Source organism: Diuraphis noxia, unplaced genomic scaffold (genome assembly GCF_037042655.1).
Source record: "Diuraphis noxia isolate RWA-SAM2 unplaced genomic scaffold, SU_Dnox_SAM2 contig0003, whole genome shotgun sequence".
NCBI lineage: Eukaryota > Metazoa > Arthropoda > Insecta > Hemiptera > Aphididae > Diuraphis > Diuraphis noxia.
In genome coordinates this window covers 40,595,347-40,601,054 of record NW_028301713.1, presented here as the reverse complement: position 1 = coordinate 40,601,054, position 5,708 = coordinate 40,595,347, and the positions used below count along the sequence as shown (strand labels likewise).

The 5,708-nt window shown below is 31.7% G+C and overlaps 1 long non-coding RNA gene across 2 annotated transcripts; it reads right to left on the bottom strand.

Moving 5' to 3' along the window:
- Positions 1 to 3,909: 3,909 nt before the first annotated feature.
- LOC149057357 (uncharacterized) lies at positions 3,910 to 5,708 on the bottom strand. Of its 2 annotated transcripts, XR_016191037.1 has the most exons (4): positions 5,385 to 5,708; positions 5,127 to 5,273; positions 4,358 to 4,539; positions 3,910 to 4,278 (listed from the first exon to the last, which is right to left on the bottom strand). It is a non-coding gene; the product is annotated as an uncharacterized LOC149057357 (long non-coding RNA). The 2 variants fall into 2 exon arrangements; XR_016191036.1 differs by lacking the exon at positions 4,358 to 4,539.

The window sequence follows — 5,708 nt, the reverse complement described above, 5'->3', positions numbered from 1 at the left end:
CTCACGAGTGCTTCAAAAATTGGCTGGAATAGGTTAATAATATATTACAACGCACTACGCAGTATATTTAATTATATTTTACTTATATCATATTGCGCCTGTAGCACGTACCTATTATGCAGTATATGCACATTGCATAGTATATAATAGTATGCATTTATGCTGCACGTATAGGTACCTATTATCTATACATATTATATTATACCTATACGCGTGTGTGTAAGAATAGTAAGCGCTTATCTATATAGGTACCTATATATTTAAATTATATAATATATTTATCAAGTTTCATCAGCACATCGTTAATTAAGTAGATATATTTATTGATCGTACATTTTAATATAATATATAGACTTAAACGGTAAATAGGTGTATTCGTTTCACTATTGCATGACTACATCATGTATCATAGGTATCTGATGTGCAATGTATAATATATAATTATAAATTATTAACATACCAATTGCACAACGATTATAGAAATTTACAATATAGAGGGACTTATTAGTTGTATCTTTATCAAACGAAATACGAATTAATTTTCTTGTCAAATACGCGTATCATCCTCCTATACAATTTCGTCGAGAGTAAAAGTACAATTATTACTTTAAACAACTGCCACATGGGGAGGGGGGACGAGTGATTTTTTGTATGGGGATTATAATTTTATAACGCGGTCGTATCCCCTCCCTACCTCCCCTTCGTTAGCTCCCCTTCGCCATTTCTGGATCCGTTGCCTACGAGTTCGTATATATTTCAGTCAGCGTTTGTTACCGAAACTGCAGAACGCGAACTTATAATAAATTTAGGTATATAAATAATAAATATATATATATATATATATATATATATAATAATAATCGTCTTCATTCGCGAGAAAAATTCTACTACGTGCTAAATTGGCAAAATGAGATTTTGATATTTCTGCAGTGGAGTGAACGTTAGTGAAAGTCCTTCCATACGTGAACTCAAATACATAAGGCTGGTGCTTACATTGGAGTTATTGACAAGCATATACATATTCCCATGGGTAAATGTATATGTAGTGTTGCTTGAGTAGAGTGCAGTACATATGTGACATATATGTATAATGTGAATGTAGTTTTTCCGGGTGATAATATTGTTATCTTAGAAGATTATCGCACTGTCTTGAAATTCTTCTACGTCTATGATGTGACTTATCATTTACACGACAAAAAATTTAAAACATAAAACCATGTTAACGTATTGATAAAGCATTGTAAAATTCGCTTGCACGCTGCAGCGGTTTTATATTTTCGTACACATGAAATTTTCAAAATATAACTCCAAGTGTTACAGTCGAAGCGATTGATCAGAAATCCGCAACACAACATGCAATCGTTTTGCACTATATACCTATCTGAAGTATATAGGTACAAACAGTTGCGCATACGCATAAATTTTCGATCGGTGTATTTTCAGTAGGGCGGGGGGCATTTAAAAAAATAAATGTTTTTTATATAGGTACAGTGAAAAAATCCAAGTGAGTTTTAATACCCTCCTTCCCCCTTCACCAGTGTGTATAGTTAATAAGTAATGTTACTTAGGCTGTTAGGTTCGTACCTACTTATAATGATTGACTGAAAGAGAGCTTCGCAGTGTATGATATGTATAGTATGCCTGTATACACGAGTATAAGTATATAAGTTGCACATTATTATTATTTTTCTACCATTAAATTATCGGTGCCCGTCTGCTGCTGTTGTGGCCCCCTCGTCTTTACAACAGTCCGCCAACGCCACCGCCGCCGTCTCTCCCTCATCCACGTTCCTTGTGTGGTTAGTTCTCTTCGCGGTCCGCAGCCGGTGCAGTTTTCGGTTTGACGAAAAATTAAATAAAAACCTAGGCGGCGTCATTTGGTTGAGTGCGTGTGGGGGAAGGGGGGAAATGGAATAGAGGGATCGTGTATATATATATATATATTGTATGTATATAATATGTACTAGCGTCGTCTTGTATTGTTATTGGTGGTGGGTATTACATATTATATTATATACGCCCGGCGCAACCGGTTTTATTTTTCGCCCCGCGCCGTCACAGAGTATATTATGTACTTATATATATATATGTGTGTGTGTTATTATAATAAAATATAATATATAATAATCTCCGGTAGAGTGTTTTTTAAAAAAAATGAAAACAAAAAATTGTTTAACCCTTCCGGTTTTATATTAGTCGCCACATATCCGCGATGTCGCAGGAGGCTGTAGCAGGCTTGCCAACCCACGAACAACAACAATAATAATAATATGTGGGTAGTTAATATAATAATATAATTATTATCATCTATGAAATATTTATTGTAATGTACAAAGCGCGCTCACGGCACAATAATTATCGATTTATAATATTAATATAATGGGAGTATGGTGAATTCAATATAGACTGGTATTATATGCGTATATACCTATATGCTACATCGTTAGTTTTTTGTGGACGTGAACTATATGTTTATGATATTATTATGATCGGGGCACGAACATTGTTTTCAGAAAAAATACGATTGCTGTGATTTATTGCAGCGATTACTACGAATTGCTGAAATATTACACAAAAGGCATGCTCTTTATTTAATATTTTACGTTTTCAAAGCTTAAATTTTAACAGGAAAAATTATTGTATTCGGATATAAAATAAGTAACTTATTAAAGTTTATATTACCTATAACATGTTTGAAACTTCTGACTTTATATCCATTTTACTCGAAGTATAAACATATGTGTAATACAGTGTATAATGTATATGTGGCTTCATTGATAATTGTTTCGTGTTAATGTATACCTACTATACGTTCTAAAAATGTTTACAGGAATTATATTATTTATATAGATGGTGTTTGATAATTGATGAAAAATCGTTCAAAAAACTAAAAAACAGCATACTTATATGTACATAGTCATATCTGAAGTATACAATATATATTATGCATTACAAATATTTCTCCACTTCCATTATATTGAGGAACAAACAACGGTTTGCGTATTCAATACCTTATATACTTAGGTACTAGGTACCTAAGTTTTGAATCGTGTATAATACAATATACTCATAGGAACAAATTGTATTTAAGATCTGTAAGGGGGGGGGGGCTGAAGATTATGATGTAGAGATGAAAATGTTTTCATACATTCCCATGTTGAGTAAAATATTGAGTTTTTTCGGAGACATATACAACTGTGGAGGCTTATAGCTTTCCTGCACTATAAATATTGCGCCTATGGGCCTATGAATAAACTTGTACAAAATGTATATATGTATATTATTTACACTATTCTCATATCGTATTGTGCTTTGTATAATAATGACATGGAATTATAATTATACATTTCTACATCTGGAGATTAATAAACCCATCTTATTGCTTGTATGTATTTTTCCAATTCGCAGGGTTGTGAAAACACTGTTTAAATAGGGATTTATAGGGTATCGATAGTCAGGACTCATGCTAAGGATTTTTCTCCATTGCCCTAAGTAGGTAGGTATGGTATGGGATATGTTAAGTGTTGAAAATGCCGAAAATGAAAATAGTATATATAATAATTATGATTATTTAATTTAAATATTACTTGTATTCTGCAATTGCGCTTTTGGTTTTTCATAAACCTCCCGAATTTCTGCTTAAGGCCCATAATAGGACCAGCTAATAGGGCCGTACGGTATGGTTAGGTTAGGTTAGGTTAGGTTATACGTCAATCATTGCATAATATTATTATAAAATTGTTTAAGCCTTAAAATATAACAATAATATACCACGGATCTTCATGTATATAATATACGACTATATGAGAAATAATAACGACGCATATTTTATACACACACGTACAAAGCATGTAATGCGTAATATATTATAATGATAATTACTAATAATATAATACTTAGCGAGTTATAAATTAAATGCGCGTTGTGATGCGTATTATTATAATAATATTTAATATTTTAACAATATTATAGTCGGACATCGAGCCCGCGTATTATTCCGACGATCGTTGCGCGCGTATATAATTAACATAATAATAAAAATAATAATAGTAATAATAATAATATATTACGCAACCCATTCCCAAATGTGTCCTTGGACGTAACAGAAGTGCGTGCGTGTGTGCGCTTTTTCATGTATATAATATCATGGCTTATGTGGTATTTAGGTCTACAACACACTCGCACAATGGCAATCGCTGTTCGTCATTATCGTTTTGCAACATCGCGCGTCTCCACAGTTGCACATAATTCATATAGCATACGTCATGTACGTCCATCCTATAACCACACAAATATAGTATGTATAATATATAATAAAATATAAACGAAATACGCCTATAAATATTATAATACATACATCATTGGTATATCTTAAGAAATTTTCTGTCCTTATCATGACTATACAGTCTTGTCCAAAAAGCATTAAATACGTTGCAGCTTTAATGCTATTTCCCGTATTAATTTTAGAGGTCATACCTTCAAAAACGTGAACTTTCTATGTTCCCTTTTCTTCTATCCCAACCATCAACGATTATCTACCTGAACATGTTTTAGTATGTGACTTAAACCGGTGAGGTCTACCGTTTTTTTTTTTTTTTTACTCTTATATTAAAAATAACAATAGAGTAAAAAGGATTCTTATTCAACTATTACAAGTAAAGTTTGGTCATGTTGTGCGCTTGTACGTACTAGTACGAAAGAAACAACACATGGCGTGGGTATATATACGTCTTCTTAATAAATATTAAATAAATCTGTTGAGAAATAGGCGTCATATGATGTGGGACTACGGTCTATGAGAGAACGTAATGTTAAATTCCTATTTACGCAGTAAGTATACATAATTAAAATTACCGATAGTATAAAGATAAAAATAATTCCACAAAACTAATACAGAAATATAAAATGGTTTTATCATTTCACTTTGCATTATTTTTTGTTCAATGATATTTCTATATTTTGTTTGCCATTCTGTTACAAGATTTTACAGTATTTTATTTTTTCCGTTTACTATTTTCTGTTTCAATTATTTTTATTAAATTTCAGTCAATTTTTTTTTTATCATGTATCACGTTATTATTATAATGTTTGCAAGCCCTCGTGATAGTATACCCTTATATACTTACACATCATATTGCAATACGGTATGTGGGGGGTGTGTATCCGGAGGATTTGCAGGCAATTTAATTAACAATCTGTGCGTGTATGACAATGAACAATTTTCATTTTTTTTATCGTCGACGGTCTCTATTTTCACTCTGTAATCTGAAACACTAGAATTATTCTTTACTATAAACGCACGTTGATATACCTACGTACAATGTAAACACCGTGCCGTTTAAATTGAACAAATATTTATTTTTATTTTTAGTATAAATACCTACCTAGAATTTAGAAGTAGGCATCACGTATAACTTTTCTTTATTGTAATTTTACTCATCGCATTATAATATCAAAACAAATGCTTATTAATAAAAAATAACTGAATTTCAGATATTAATAGTATTTAAGTACAGTATTTTAGCTTTTTAAGAATTAGTTTGCTTTGTTTGCGAGCTTAAAAAAAATTTAAAAATTGATTAGCGCTAGGTACCATCGGTTCTGCAATTCTTTAAGTTCTTTTGCACTGTACACGATGCGCGCGCACGCTTATATACCTAACGTACATGAACATAATATAATTATTGTGCAATAATATTACATATGAG